This window comes from Columba livia, chromosome 1 (genome assembly GCF_036013475.1).
Source record: "Columba livia isolate bColLiv1 breed racing homer chromosome 1, bColLiv1.pat.W.v2, whole genome shotgun sequence".
Classification (NCBI taxonomy): domain Eukaryota; kingdom Metazoa; phylum Chordata; class Aves; order Columbiformes; family Columbidae; genus Columba; species Columba livia.
In genome coordinates this window covers 89607446-89624765 of record NC_088602.1, presented here as the reverse complement: position 1 = coordinate 89624765, position 17320 = coordinate 89607446, and the positions used below count along the sequence as shown (strand labels likewise).

Sequence of the window (17320 nt, the reverse complement as noted above, 5' to 3'; positions counted from 1 at the left end):
TAATAAAAAAGCAGATCAGAACTTTTCTGGTCTGCAAGACTTTATTGGAAAATAAATATTTGCTCCTTAATGATCAATAGTCCAACAGTAAGATTTGTACAATACATTTCTTTACACATTCATATGGTTTTCTTTCAATAACAATCAGATGTTAAAATGATTATTCACTTGGCTAGGGTCAGTAAAGAAATATTACTCCAGATTTTCCTCTTTGGATAAGAATTAAAGAAGTTTCTAGCTAGCTGAAAAACAGGAAATATTGCATGGATGCAAGCTTTAGAGCCACAATCAGTATTGTACATGTGGTAGTGAATCTATCTCAGCACTACACAGCTATTTTGCTTCTAGTACAGCAGCTAAAATTTCTGCTTAGACCTTTTCCGCTGGCTACAGTTTTTACATGTGTTTCATATTGTGCTGTGTTGACCCTGATCAGCAACTAAACACCCACCCACCCATCCACTTAGTCACTTCCCGCACTCCCCAACCGAATGTAGGAGAATGAAGGAGAGAACAGAAAGAGAAAAAACAAGGAACATTTTTGGTTGAAAGGCAGTTTAATAGCTGAAGGAAGAAGAAAAGAGAAAAAAAAAATATGCAGGGCAATTATTCAATAATTCATTACTTAACATAATCAGGATAATGTTCATCCAGCCTCCAAGCAATGGCTGCTTTGGAAAGACCAAAACTCTAGCTTTTATTTATAAGTACAACATCATATGGTCTGAACAATTGTGTCCTGTTTCCAGCCTCTTGTCCACTCTCAAACCACTTACTGAGAGTGCAAGCAGTAAGAAACAGAAAATCTTGAAGCTATGCAAGCATGTTTCAGCAAATACTTAAAACACTGGTGTGTTATCAACACCACTTTGGTCACAAACACAACACAACACCATACAGGCTGCTTTGAAGAATGTTAACAGCATTCCAGCCAGACCCAGGACATATATAAATGAACAGTTTGTCTCTATGTTTCTTCTTTGCATGTGTCCAGCATCATAAACACTGAAAAGAAATTACTATTTAGCATTTGCCCTTTATAATTAAGTGATCTTTATCAAATGATGGTCAGATGTTGACTTTAAATACAGCATGAAATAGTATGGAACTTTGGTTTTTTTGTTAAAGGAGAGACAATTAGAGAGTTACTGTTAGCATACTAATTTCAGTGATCCACAGATAACTATGACCGTCTTTTCACTGAGCTTTTACTTCTAATACTGTAAGCTTCTTGAGCTGATAACTGATTTTTAAAGGAGGTTTAATACCCCCCCCCCCCCCCCAAAAAAAAATATATACTTTATTTGATATTTATTTGATAAGACTACAAGATTAACACTAGAAAGGACCAAACTAAATCTTGAATATCTAATATGGAGTGGGGCAGGAAAGGTGAAAGTGTTCAAGAAGGCAAAGAGTAAGGAAAACCTAAATTATTTTCTCCAGATCACTTCAAGTATTTATTTTAAGTATTTATTAACAAATAGCTTTATATTAAGCCAATAATCACAAACACATTCTGGTCAGAAGATGCATACGTACCCTGAGGACCACTTAGTTAAGCTCATCTCAGCTTCCGATGGTGAAACCTCTCCAGTTGGACAGCTGACACAAATAGCAGCATTTCTAATGCGTGGTATTGAATCTTTTCTAAATATCATGCTGATGGAAATCCTCAGGTCTCTTCTCTTGTAGAGAGAGAGGGATGGTAAATACCACCTTAGCTGTGGCTAGAGGCTGTTCTTTGTCAAGTCTTGAAATCTTTCAAGAATGAAGATTTACAGCCTTGATGGGTTACGATTGTTCTGATCTCAGCCTCCTCTTCAGCAAACAAAATAAAACTAGTTTACTGTGCCTTCCCCATGTAGGTCATATGCTCCAGACTCTACATTGTATACACACTTTTTGTGATTTAGGTTGCTGACAAGCTTCCCATTTTGCCAAGCAGGCCTTCTGCAAAAATTCCCTCTTTTCTTCCACAATCAAATAAGCTTTTGAAGCTATCAACAGATTTCCTTTAAAAAACATTCATCTCTTGTGGGTAGCCTTCCCTTTCATGGTTCCTTCTCAGAAGAGACTGTCTCACTGTTTCATGAAAAAGCCACAGTACACTGCCCTGAAGTAGAGTCCCAACTCTACTCTTTACCTTCCTTCTTTCCTACAGATCTAGACTTAAGCATCTTATGGTTGCTTCACCTCAATCTGACTATTTTGTTTTTTCTACTTGTCCATTCTACTAGAGTGATTTCAAAGTGTCAGCATGGTATTAAAATATGGAGAGCACTTATTTTGATTGTCAAACAAGTGTCAATGCGTTTTTAGTTTGCCAATTCTGGCCCTCTAGATGACAGTGGTTAACAAAAATAAATTATTAATAACAGCTTAGGGGAAAAATATACTCAAATTGTATATTAAAATGTTGGCCCGCTCCTATCAAATTTTCCATTTGAAACATGCAAATCTCAGGGCACTGAATGTAACATTTTGTTCAAAACTGTATACCTGGACATTGAAGAAATGCAAGATAGCCTTAGAAGGGAACTTCTAAAAATTACTTTACTGTTGGAACATTGTTTTCAGATTGTTATAATTAACTGAAATAAGATTGTTGGTGCTTTGCCCATTCTCATTTCCAACACTGGTTAGACTTAGCAGATACCAACACCAGAGTTAAATGTTAGGGAAGCAAACACTGATTCTTCCTTGCTTTGTTTAAAGAATTTGAAATGGTTTAGGATAATTTAATCAAAAAATGTTGCAGGAAATTACAATACAATATTATACAAATACCAGTAATTTTTAGGCCAGAACAAAGTTTGCACAAAATAATTTTTTTTTTTTTGGTTTAGTAACCATGATAATAGGGGGAAATTTTTTTACGTCAGCTGAAATGTTTAATTCAATATGAACAAAATAACAGTTGATTGATTTTATCTGTAAGTTTTTTAATATGTAAGTTATACTCAAATTTAAAATCAGTGTTTTGCTATAAAACAGCAAAAATATATTATTGATGTAGAGAATGAAACAGGAAGAAGGTGGTGATACTTTATTGAAATAATTCAATCCAAATGAGGAAGAAATTACTACAATTATCTGTAGTTTGATGTCACTTTAACTTGGTGAATATTTGCATACTTCACAATGGAGATACCAGTATGTAAATTGTTCCCAAAAGTGTACAAAAGTCACTCCCACATGTGGAAAACAAAACCATTGAGCATATTCAATACAGGTGCTCTAAACCCAAAGTGAGAAGTGTCTTTTATGTAGCTAATAAATACAATCAAGGAAACATAGCATAATTGTTCCAACATAGAAAACTACCAGGATCATTGCTTAGCTAGTATGTGTGGGAGAAGAGCAGTAAGGTAGGAGTGTTGGTACATTCAAGCACAAAGTAATAAAACAAAAGCAAGCACTGTAAGGACAAGGGCCACTGAGCCCCACATCAGACAGAGGTGTCTTTTTGGTCCTTATCTCTGAACCAGTGCCTCTATAATAGTTGGTTACTGCAAGTCTTTTACATAGTTCCTTTCTACAGATCCAAGAACTGAATGAGATAGGTAATAGAAGGAAATAACTGAAGACTGCAGTAAAGGAACGATTAAGTTGAACATAAATATTTCTTTTTCAGATTTGTGCACATATACTGAAGACTTCACTCAGTTGGAGAGCTTGTTCAGTGTATATTTGCACACCTTGGAAATGTTTTAGGGTTTTTGCTATATGTTCATCTTCCCTCTTTTCTATGTGATACTCTTCTTGTCCCACGTTTCTTATGGCTTATGTGATGGGAAAGTATTTGAAGAAATGATCGAACAAAACTGGTTTTGAACTGCTTTGGGTTCAGATAGCCCCAGCTAGAATGAGCTGGCTAATTTATGCTTTTTTTGCTTTCCATTTACAGGGAAACACGGACAAAGAAAAACAGTAATCTGTAAATGACTGCAACTGAGAGGTGAGTTTTCCTAGTGCTTTTAATTTTGTCCCTCTACTTTTATAATGCTCCATACCTTGTAGTTCTGAAGCCATTTTTATATAAGTGTTTTGTGATTCTATTTCTATCTTTGTAACTAAATTGAAATTTTCACTAATATATCAGAAGGAAAGCCTCATACCACATGTAGGGAATGGAGATACAGAGGCATGCTTTTAGGTGAGAACTAGAAGAAAATAAGGTCAGAATGTACTGCAGATAAGAGATAAAAACAACAACAACAAAAAAGTGTGATTCATGAAAGACTAAAAGCATTTTTTTGCTTTGCTTTGATTTTGCACCGACATGGGGTCAGCTGAAAGTTGACAGCAGGAAAAGGATACACAGAGAGGTTATGGCCTTTTAGGCCGCTATAGGCACTGATTTGCAAATTTCTGTATAACAAGAGCTAGATGTTTTTAGTTCTTCATTCTCTCTGTTCCTGTCTCTGATTGTTTGCAGGACTGTCTCACAGTGCTTTACAGTCACAGGCAAGAACAAATTCTTAAAAGTTATTTTGTTTTCTTTTTTGTAAAATAGCTGCAAATATTTATGCCTTGCTTTGATTTTTGTTTACATGATACTTTGCTAATATAAACAGACACAACTCCATGTAAGCATTAGTATTAGACAAAATCAACAATATTGGATAGAAAACTGTCTTTCATAAATGATCAGAACTGAGAATCCACCATTGTACGAGAAAACCATTGCATCACATCAGGTTTTTGTTTATTAATGTAATTGAAAGTGGTTTGGATCAGTGTCATGGTTTAACCTGAGCTGTCAATACAACCACAATAGCCATTCACACACCTCCCTCCCCATACCTCAAATAGGGGAGAGAATCGAAAGGGAAGCAAGAAACTTGGATTGAGACAAACACAGTTTGATCAAATAACAAAATGCTAATACACTACTAGTAAATGTATATATAAAATAGAAATATGATATAAAATAAAAGATACTCAATGCAGTTCCTCATGAACTCCATCCACAACAAGCAGCCAGTCCCAGGAAGCAGCACTGGATCCCAAACAGCCAATCCCATTAGAAAGAAAAAAATTGAAAAAGGCAGAAAGAACCAGAGACTTCTGAAAAACAGCAGAATGTGAATTAAATGTCCCAAAGACAACTCCCCCTTCTCCAACTTTTTGTCACTTTTTTTGAGCAAAGACAGTAAAGAAGTGAGAGAGAGACCAGGAGGTCCCCACTCTCCTTAAATATGAAGCACAGCATTAATGGAATGGAATACTCTTATCGTTCAGTCTGGATGTCAGTCAAGATCTTCCTCATCTATGTCCCGCTTCCTTGATGCCTCATGTCTGTGGGCAGAGTGCTCAGAACATCCTTGGCTCTCAGACAAGAGCGATTAAAACCCTCTGTCCTGAGGTGTTATCTCCTTGTTCTCAAACTAAGTCCAAATAATGACCATGCTAGCTTTTAAAAAGAAGTTTTTCTAATTGCATTAAGAAAATTAACTCATTTTCAGTCAAATCAGCACAATCAGCTACCATCAGTGTAATTATATGTCAATTATTTGTCTTAGAATACTAGTATATTCTTGAAAGATTTCCTCATCTTGCTAATTCAACAGCACAGAAATCTCTGTAAATTTCTTTCACCAACATTTTTGAGGAATATCTAACCTGTGAGTTCAATTCTAGGTTTCCTTCTATCCTTTGTTGAGTCTACACAGAATGTTTGAGTGGTTCGTTTTTATTTCTTATATTGTAGTGCAGTTACAGGTCATGCACAAGTATGAGAATCTAGACAGTAGTAATCCAGACTGATACTTAGGGCTTGCTCTTGAGTGATAAGTTCTTTTTACAAAATTCCTTTTTTAGGTCACCTTCTAAAATCTCCAAGTTCAGGAAACCTCACTCTTTTCTGGGTAAGCAGACCTCCACAGGTGTCTCATCCATAGAAGAGATGCAAGAAAAGTGTGAAAGCTATGTGAACACCTGGATCATGCCAGGTATTTTACATTCTTGTTTTCGATGTTATATACAGTCAGCATTCTAGGTTTATTTTTAATGGAGCATTAATATTCATGCTCTCCATTTTGCAACCAAAAGAAATATCACAAAACTATGTAAAACATTCTAAAATTTCATTCAAATATCTTTATAGGGGTAACTTCAATGGGCAAGCTACCATTAACCTCTGGTAAACCAAAATCTTTGGTTGCAGAGCCAAGCAAAACTTGGCATTTGAAGCCAAAACATAAACTGAGCCACTAGAGCTGACTGCACATTTATGAAAAGGAAAATAAGTAATACTCATATACAGAATTCCTGTGGCAAAATATTTTATTCCCTGCCTTTTCTCAACTTCTTCATATGTTCCTATGACTTTACTAGTACATCATTAGCCAAAAGTATAAAAACAAAAAATTGAAATGTGTATACAATCCGCCATATTAAAGGTACAGTACAGGAAAAATGCTGTGTGACACGATACAGTTCCTTGAAATACCCGTGTTGCCAGTTAGTCATAGCAAACAAGGATGTCTGATATTTCCAGTAAAACATATCCTGGTGTCCATATGTCCCCGGTTCTCCATATGCTTTTCCACATGTCACTCCACTCCATTTCTCATCCTCTTCTCTGCAACACACATTTTTTCCAGTGTTTTATATATGTATATTTTTGCACTAATAGAAGTCTGAGAGGTTATTCCAACATACTGAGGGACTGGAAATTGAATTTCTGTGAGGTGGCTGGGGCAGAGCAGGAAATAGCTGGAAGGAGGTGACTGTGGCAAGCTCAAGGGCAGGAGTGGGGGGAAAACTCTCTTGGTTTTGCCCATTTTTTTTTCCTACCCTACATGCTTCAGCCTGGACTTTCTTGCAGCACTGTCTCATGCCCAGCATGACCACCAGCAACAACTCATTGGAGAAGCTCAATATTTACTGCAACACCTTTGTATCATGATATGGCATTTGAAGAAATACTGCTGTAGTTGTTTTTATGGTTGGAAATACATGAGTTTTGACATGAGAAAACCAGCAACAAGGGCATCAAAAAGAGGGAAGGTGATAATGTAACATGAGAATCTTATGAAGAAATGCCTCAACCCATTTTTCCTTAAATAAGTCTGCCATCATTTTAGTTTCTAATATTTTGTGGTTACCCAGAGCTAGAAAAGTAATGGTCTGATCCTGCCTACTGATGTTGATTACAAACATCTTCATGAACTTCAGTGGGATCTGGAAGTAGTCTTTCATGCCTTCTACCTAGTAGTTAAAGAGGGAGAGAGTTGGCGTTCCTTGGTGTATGGTTTCTGGCACTAGCTCTGGTTTGTGTTTTGTTTTGTTTTGTTTTGTTTTGAGGTTTAATTTTTTTCCTCCCCAGATACATAAACCTCAATTCTGAGTTTTCTATCTCAGTGTCCAAAGTACTTGCAAGTACCATGCTAGGGAGTGACTGACAGCAAAGAATTCCACCTCCCATAAAAGTTTACCTTCTTACAACATGAAGTTCCTAACAACCTGTGACCTTTTATGAGGGAGCAGACAAATTTAAGGGGCCTGTGACTTTTGCCATACTGGGGGAAAAAAGATAGTAGCAGCATCAACATAAATAATGTGGCAATTCAAGGAAGTGGAGAGAATATTTTTTATCAAAGGAGTCTTTAATCATATTTAAACATTAAAAATGCACAAAGAATATAAAATCCGGTGATTGTTACTACATGGAAAGTATAGAGAGAGTATTTTTATAATTTTTTAAAGGAAAAATATTATCATTTCTGTGTGTTGAGGACCATAAGTCAAATTATACTTAATAAATTAATCAATTTATTATGAAAAATATTTATGTAAACAAAAAATAGGCTTAAAATTCTTATTGGAGACATTCTATAGTCCTTGTTTGTCCTGGAAATTGTATTTTTCCTCTAGGTGTGTGGAAAAACTTACCTTTAACCAGACGACCAGAACCAGCATGTTTATGATACTTATACTCACATTCTGTCTTTTGTCAAAGCACGTAAATTAAGTATAAGATAGAAATCTACCCTGGTATGTAGACGTTATGACAAAGAAAAAGGAGGAAACTTTTTTATAATTCTAGATTGCGGAGGAGCGGATGGTGGTCATGATACTGTCTTCTGTGGGCGCAGTTCAGACCCATAAATTTTAGTTTACTAAAAGAAAGAATGATCTTACTAAAATTACAGGAAATAAATCCACATATCCTTTGGAAGTTTGCACATTTTTTAAAAAAATAAGGAAGTGTGAGGTTATTTATGTGAAAAGTATATTCAAATTACTAATCTCTTATTCTTCAAAGGCAAATATTGGCTGAAATAATTATTTTAATTGCTGCAACATAATTTTGAATTACTTTTTTACCCCTTAATGTTATTCTATACTAAGTTATATTATACTAATTTATTGTTTTCTAACAAGGAGGGCATAACAATTCTAGTTTTAGTTTTTGACCACACTGTAACTGTGATTTTTTATTAATAATAAAAAACTCATCAGTACTAATTCAGGTACAGTACCTATAACTAAATAAATGTTTGAAGATCATGAAAATACAAGGATTAATAACCATGCTTTTATAAAATAAATTGGGACAATAAATCCTCATTCTGTAGTTGAACACAAAACAGATTACCTCATTTTATTCAAAGTCTCAAGCAGGCATCAGTCCCTGTAAAAATAGGAGTTACCTGTTTAACACAGCAGATCGTTTATTCAACGTTAAAAGGTTACAGAGTTCAAGTCAAAGACACAGCATACCTTACACCTCCTGTGCTGGCCTATCTTCATTCTCGACATAATCAGGAATAAATGTTTCAGAAAGCTTGTCTAGCTGGATAAGGAAGTTGGAAGGTGTCAAAGACTGAATACCATTTTTACAATGTGAAGGCATTCTTTCAACTGTCACATATTCTTCTAAATTTAATAAAATCATGATGTTATATTTCAATAGAAGTAGAACATAAAACAATAAAGAACAACACTCATAAAAAAGATTAAACAAACAAACAAAAAAAAATCATATTTATTCATGTCTCTTACTTCCAAAATAGCTATTTAGCAACAGCAGAACACAATGCATTTTGTTTATTGCAACAGTACAGGAAAGAGTTCATTGGTTTTGATGACTGACTGTTTCCCATTTTATAATTATGTATATCTTCTAAACAGAAATAAGATCTTGATGCCTGCAATGTCCCCATTTATATGTATGTTGTTAACCGTAACTCTTATTAGCATTGAAGTTTCCTGCTGTAATAGGATTTTTAAACACAGAGAAATCAGGTCGTGGGAGAAATTTACGTTGTCAAAGATCTATGCAAGATTATTTTGTATATATTTCTGTATATATATATACTGTGTATACATAGCCTATTTATGCAAATAGAACATTTTTGTCATGGGAAAAATGTTTGGAATGCACTTTGCTTCATAAAGAAATTATCACTACAATTCATCAATCTCTATTTACTCTTGGAAACTGAATCTCTTTTGAGTTACATGTTGCAGAAGTTCATAACCCAAACAAAAGTAGAGTCACCATGAAAGGGAATATTCCAAACCTTTCCAACAAGTGTCGAAAATAGGCAGGAATATGGCCATGTCCATATAAGAGAGAGATTGTTAAAGTATTAGATTCATGTAATATTTCTACAAATGGAGAAACTCCTCAAAAGAATTAAAAAATCTTTAAAGTCTTCTTTAACAATTGCAGTTTAGGAAAACATTCTTCTTAGACACATGGAATAAAATGTTGTTCTAAAAAACAAATCTGTAATTTATTGTTGTTTTTCATGTTAGAAGGTATTTAAACATAAAATTAAACTTTTGATTCACTTAGGACCAATGCATTCCTTCTTTCAGATGAGTAACAAGGGAAAGTTCAAGTAATTTCTGCAAAAGAAACTCATAACTTCCATTTCATTGCCCGCAGATTATTTGTTCTGTAGAATTTAAGATAAATTTTCTACTACTCATATGCAATATTCAAGCATAACGTTTCCATATTTTTCTAGATTTACAGTTATATGCTGGAAAGCACTGGGCTCAAAAGTCAGGAGCTTTTCCCTGCTTGGAGCCCCAGCTGTGAACAGACCCCACAGAGCATCTCATCAACAGCTGTGAAATCCAACAGGCTGCTCATAGAGATGCATTGACTGTATTTCCTTGACATAGCCACATAGGCATAGAGAGAGGCTTTATGTGTCTTATTTTGCTGTTCCTCTGTGTCATCAGGACTGTTCTCATTCTTACTCCATCAGAGGATGAGAAGTAATATCTGATGGAAAATCTAAAGATCTCTTAGCTCACTCTTTCATATGATAAACATAACCTTGATTATACAAATTTTACTGGATACAGAACAAAAGAAAAACATCAACAACCTAGAAATGTCAAAATAACGAACTATCATTGATTACTTCAATTGGAAACACCTGCTTACCATGAAAGACATCATGGGTGAAAGCATAAGTTGGTTAGAAAACGTAATGAGTGAGAGGTTTACCAGAATTATAAGTCAATGCCCAGGAGACAAGGAAGAAGAGCTCAAGAGGGTATGACAGTTTATAGGTAGCATTTGGAGTCTTGCTTTTGTAATAAGTGAGAAATCGTTAGTCTTAATACTACTGTAGAGAGCTAAAGGTACTCTTTCACTTAGCCATTTTTTTCTTCTAAGAAGAAAATATCAGATCCAAGTAGTAATACAGCATGTTCCTAGAAATAGGTTCCACAGATATCTTTCTCTCTTAAGGTATGATTTTTAGGAACAGAAAACAAAAACAAATGTAAAAGAGGAGAAGTAATTAATTGTTTAAAATAATATTTTGCTAGGAAAGTATCTGAAATTGGAAAAATCTAACCAACTGATTTCAGTTGTGAAAATTGGAAATTCTGAGCTCTATGTATGAAGGCTGACTGTTTTTTTAAATACCATTCCTGAAATTTATCTAAAGGCCTCTTTTAGCGTTGTTCAGAAACAATATTGTAAGAAGTACAAATTGTACAGTATCCAGCCCTCTTCCTGTTCTTTTTACTGTAGTATTTAATGGCAAGTAGCCAGAATCATTAACTAATTTGCTGTAGTGTTTCCATGCTCAGTGACCTCCTGTTTCAAATAACTTTCAAAACAAATAGTTACTCATTCAAACAAAGTTCCATACTAAGAAAATATTTAACTAAGTCTCTGCTTTATCAAGTGTATATATAAGAGAGAGCTATTCTTTTTAAGATGTACGTCAAAGCAGAGAAATGTTAATGAGCAAACACTGAATAAAGCCTTAAAGATAAAATACCCCAAAGAAAACATTCATTAGTAGTTCTATGGTCATTGCCTGTTCTAACTTCCTTTAGGCTGCAGGTTTTTCTATGGATTACAAGACAAGGCAACAAATAGTGCGGAAATGCAATGAGCGCTTTTTGGAATTACAGTAAATTAATTATCTGTTAAGCTGCTAATAGGTTTGGAAAATCCAGTGTTCTTTGTGTCTCAGTTTAAAAAGATCAAACAGAACATAGCATAACAGATTTTAAAGACGGTGTAGGATCTCAGAAACTGGTCTTAGCTGGAAATTCAAGCACCTGACATGCTTTGGATTCTACTGGACTTTATTGACAGTTTTCCAACAGTGAACGAGTTGCATAAAATATTTAGCGATTTGAACTTTCTTTGGACATCCAACACACAAAGAGACAAATCATGTAGTAGGAGTAACTTTTCAGGTTTTTTATTTGGGTGATTACCAACACTGAAGCATTAACAGGAACAGAGTAAATGGACAAGAGGAAGAAGAGTGAGGAGAGGGGGAGAGTGGAGGACTGTAAGTCTGGAAGTGTTGCCACTAACAAACGTGACGCCTTCTCATTGATGTTTGTACATGGGGAGAAAGATTTACCTAACAACATCTGGAGGCTTTCATGCTAGACTAAAAGCCATTGCTTGCTTATTTTTCTACAATATGAGGATTTAAGGGAAAACAATTCTCTGATCATTTATGGTTTAACAATAATTCCCATAAATTAAAAAAAAAAAAAAAAAAAAGGGGGTTTCTGAAAGAAAATCTCTTTCATCAAAATAGCAGAGATCATGTCACCTAAATTATTTTTGAATGGTTCCAAAAATCTACAAACTTATTATGTTAAAAAGTTTAAATCTAGAACAGATATGTATTAATTAAGAATGTTTATTTCTACTTTGGGAAGAAAAAGAAAAAAAAAATCTGGTTGGCAGTTCCCATATTTTATCTTAATGTCTCATATTCTCTCCTTTATTTATTTGGACTTGTGAAACAAGGTAAGAGGGGAAGGGATCTATTCTGTGGTACACACTTCTGGTAACTCACCAGTTTGTTTTGTCTTACTTGCCTATGTAGATCTTGATAGAAGGCACCATGACTGTCAGTCTCTAGCAAAAACCATTCTGATAAGGTTTCATGAACCTGGTAAAACAGAAATTACTCAAGGCATTCTAAGGTCAATGAGAAAAGTGCCAAATGGATTTGCAATCACCTACTGAAGAATGTGTTAACCAGTAAACTGCACGATATATAATGTTTCTTTCCTTCTCATAATCATTCCCCTTGTGTGATCAGGCTAAATGATTTAGTCTGAAGGATATGTAAGTCTTTTATTTATTTTGTTGCCTTTATTTTTTTCCCTTTATATTTAAATGCCTTAAGTTGAATCAATAGAGGTTTCCTACTTTTTTTTTTTTTTTTTTTTTTTTTAGAGATTTTCCCTTCAGTAAAGAAAATAATTCCTTGGTGTCATAGTTTATCCCATTTCAGAATGATGATTCATAGTGTATAAGGCCCTTTGCAATTTCAAACTTTGAATTTATTTCCCAGCTTTCTTTGAAATCAAATGTGCAATACGTTACCCTTGATACAGATTGCTCAATGTTAAGAAAATTCAGTATACAAGTTGCTCATCAGGATTTTAATCTAATCTCCAAAAAGTTTATAAGGTAACGGCACTATTCATCCAGGTTTATTTATTTTCTCTGGTTTCAGTAATAAAAAACTCTCATTGGGTTCATGACAGCAGTCACCATAAAAACATACATTCTAAATCAGTAAATATCCTTCAGTATCAAAGTTATCTTCTTGAGGTTTTTCTGTCAATAAAATTTACTGTTAGGAAATTGAAGAACAAAATCAAAGCAGACATAAAGAACAAATAACTGTTAATAAATAGTGTTTTGCAATATCTGCTCAGCATGATTTTAGTACAGCATTTAGAAATTGTTGCCTCGGTACCCCATTGCTGCATCAGAAATTCTCACAGATAAAAGCCTAGCAACATGTTCTTTACAGAAATGTTATGTGATCGTGGGAATAAGGTCCCTCAGTTGGACTTTATTGTAGGTTGATAAACAGTTATTTTCAGGACACAATATTGATTACATTGCCCAAAAGTCAGTTAGTCCTTGCTTCTGTCATATATAAACTGCAGAACTTCCTTGTTCGAATTGGAATTGATCTCATCTTTTTCTTGGATCCTGGTTAAGCAAAAATTCTTTAAAAGCATTTAAGAAATACTTAAAATATAGAGAAAATAACTATAGACAGAATTATTTTTTATTTATCTAACATTGTTAGATGATGTGTAAACATAATTGCCTATGACACTTCTGGTATCTCTAAATAAACAACTGAGGATGGAGATATGGGCTGTATAAACATTAGGGAAAGTTATTTGGCATGAAGAGACACTTTCATTTAAGCTGTAAAGCATATATCTTGTTTAACCTTAGTTGAGTCTCTGGTGGTTAGTTCTGAGTCACTCGCAGAATATGGCTTGGAATTTAATTTTGATTGACAAGTGGCCTCCCACTAAGGGAACACTCAAAACTGCTGAGGAAGCAACATCCCATATGAGCAAGTTGGTTTCATGGTTAGGTTTGTGACAATTAGGGTAACCAAGAGACAGGGCAGATTAGAGGGTTGCACAAGTACTCCAATCAGGCTAGGGCCCCAAAGGATCCTCTGTCTGCTTCTAAAGAGCTTTCAACATTTGTATCTTGCTGAAGCCCTGAAGTGTAATGACAATAGGAGGGAACTGAGAAGGTTAAGTTCAATTTGAAGGTTTCCAAACGCAGCAGTTTCTCTGTATATGTCACCTCCTCCTGGGGTCCTGCTGATGCACGGTGTAATTGCCAGTAGGTGTAAAAGAGCACGTTGTGCAAATGAACAGTGATGTCTACAATGGTGTGGATTTGGCTGTCAGGAAGCAGGTTTTTGTCTGCAGAAATGAGTGTGTGTTTTTTTCCATGGAAAGAGACCTTGTGCTCACATGGCTAAGATAATGTGGTAGACTTCATTTTGGCAGAACAGCTTTAGTGAAGTATCCACCTCCAGTTGTTCTTCCATGAGAAGCCTTTATTAAATGTGATAAAGCAAGCTATCATAAAATCATTTAAACATAAAATCATAGAATCATAGAATAGTTTGGATTGGAAGGGACTTTCAAGGGTCATCTAGTCAAACCAGCCTGCAATGAGCAGGGACATTTTATCCTAGGACAGTTTTCTATTAACCTGGGAGTTTGTAACAGAAAAAAATTTCTCTGGTGCAAGAAAGGTTTAGCATGAGCAATGTTGATAATGTCTTTGCCTGGTAATGGATTTGGGATGTATTCTCTTACAACTTGAGATTTGATAGACAAAGTAACAGCCTTGGAGCACTGGAAGACATTTGAGAAGAGCAAAAAAGAAGAGACTTGCATGTATTCATGTAAGTAGGTGGGTTTAACTGTGCTTGTAGCCTTGTTGTATTATTTTTCAGTGCTTTTGAGGGGAAAAAAGTCATCACATGAAGGAATTATGGAATTCTCTATGCCTTGCTTGGCAGGTTTTCATAGACCAACTTGAACCCACCTAACTTCAGTCTATCTTTAACATAAATCATGAAAAGGGCTTCAGAAAGAAACAAGTTATTGAAAATATGCAAAGTGCTCTTTTCCCACAACACTTCAAACACAACAGCTGTTCTCTGTTTTTTAAAATTCTTCTGAGAATGCAGTGATTTGACAAGTTGCAATATGGATTTTATTTATTTAGTTTATATTCTTTTTTTTTTTTACATTTATTTCCATAACTATAGAAAATATTTGAATTTACACTTTGCACTTTACAATTTCTTTCCCATTCAACTGCGTAAAGAAAAATAATGACCTGTGAAACTATTGTCTAAGAGTATTTGATAATTGAAAAATATGTTCTGTTTGCCATAGGTTTGAATTTATTTAAAGGAATGTTCATATTGAGCAACAATTTCTATCTAGATTGCCCAGAGAAAACAGAAATTAGGATCACTGTTTTCTATATGTATCATCATAAAACTAGTTTCTGTAATTATTGGCATTATCAAACATCTGAAGTACAGAAGCAGTCAGAGCTGATGTTTAATTTACCTGATTTTTGTGGAAACTGTTTTTTTCTAGTTAGCTCTTCCTGAATAATTGCAGAAAGCAATCAACTTAAGTTTCAAGTTGAGTCATTCATCTGTCCTTCTTCCAAAAGGATCATCACATAATTCCTTATATGAAATTTCAGACATTTACAGTCAGACTATAGAAGACATTTACAGTGTTATTCACAGCAGCAAAATAGCTTCTGTAACTATTTACTATGCTAAGTATAAGGAAGGTTACATATGCTACAGCCAAGGTAAGTACATGTTTAGAATATAGTAGACACCCAATTTTGATGCAACACATTTTGGCAAAAGTGGTTGTTTGCTTTTAAAAGGAGGTCAGTTTTCTGTAGCTCTGTCAAGGTTAGTTGTCTGGATTTCCCACAGACTTATTTAGAATAGGTCCTGTAGGGATATTGGCGTGTAGTGTAAAATGTATTCCAACAGTGGGCTCATTTTCAGATGCAAATGAGACACAAAAAGAAGCAAAAATAATAAATATGAAAATATTGAAAGCCACTTTGCTGCATCAATTTAAGCTTATGTTATTTCTAACACCAAAGTACAGCAAGCAAATGTGTTCTGCCTTCTTAGAGAGATTAAACTGCAATTCAGTAACCTGTGTTTATACAGCTAGACTAAGCTACTGGAGTACATTATATATAACATAATACACATATATATGTGTATATATAACATAACACTACTTATATATGTATAAATTGCTAAATACCCATCTAGGATTGTGTTAGCCAAATTTTTTAAGTCATTGGAGAACAGATTAATTTGACTTCACATTACATTTCTATTCCATTGGCTTTGTTGTGGCAATGGAAGATCTAGAAGTTAATTAGTACTTATGAGTACTGCTACTGCCATTTGATCTTTCCCTGAGAAACAGTGTTGGGAAGATTTTAGTAAGTAATCCTAACAGACATCCCTAAGAAGACACTTCTGAAAGTCAAACTTGGGGTTCAATTTCAGTTGTGAATTGGTTCAACAGGCCTGTCTAATCTGTGAAGACAATTTACCCTTCACATTTAATACATAAAGAGGAATAAATCCTTTGGAGTTGTTTCCAGCTCTTGAAACAAGACTGGAAAAGTGTCCAGAGCAGTTTGTCTGTTGCTGTTGTGCCTCCCCCCATGAGTAGCTCTCACCGGGGTTTCTGGTTCAGTATCTCATCTTTCCCAAACCTTGCAGCTATTACACACTAACTCTCTAGCAAAAGCAATGTTGATAACAACAGCTCTACATGTTTGTCCTTGTCGTGTGTTAGAGTGCTGTGTAAAACAAACAAGTGCAGTGTGGGGCAACTGCTAGAAAACCTGCTTGGAAATGGTATGTGGGCCGGTGGGTTTTCTTGTGCTCTGGAGACTGCTTCAGGCAGATGCAACATGGAAGTACTTCATGGAATGTGGGTCTGGAGCCTCCATTTACACAGGTGTTTTCTTACTGAAGACAGCCCTCATGACCAGCCTGACAGAGGACTTCAACTTAAACAATCCTGTATTTAAGCTGAACAAAAGTTAGAAAGAAAAATCAAGGGAGGGTTTAATTAATTTGTGGTTTTTATTATTATTATTATTAAAATTATACACTTAAACAATCTCCTGAAAGTAAGATAAATGAAAACATCTTCTGTGGTTTGCATAATCATATGTATATACAATCATCTATCAAGGAAAGTTTATGTTTTCATATAAATGTGTGTCTATATGTATGTATATGTACACACAGAACATCTTGATATATATATATTACTCTCTATCAAGGAACGTATTGCTATGTGTTTATTGGAATACTAATATAACGTTGTTACATATCTCGGTTAAAGTCAAAACATTTCAAGTGCCTTGAAGATACAGTTAAACACAGTCACAACAACAGGTACATTTCGTAAAAAGAAAGGAAAAATGTGGAAGAAATAGGTG

At 34.8% G+C, this 17320-nt stretch overlaps 1 long non-coding RNA gene across 1 annotated transcript in view; it reads left to right on the top strand.

The window, feature by feature from the left end:
* The window catches only part of LOC110365503 (uncharacterized), a 117184-nt gene that overhangs the window by 76200 nt on the left and 23664 nt on the right, over positions 1 to 17320 (top strand). Inside the window, exons 4-5 of the long non-coding RNA XR_010473228.1 lie at positions 3911 to 3961; positions 5827 to 5873. This is a non-coding gene — a long non-coding RNA (uncharacterized LOC110365503). The remainder of the gene's footprint in view (positions 1 to 3910; positions 3962 to 5826; positions 5874 to 17320) is intronic.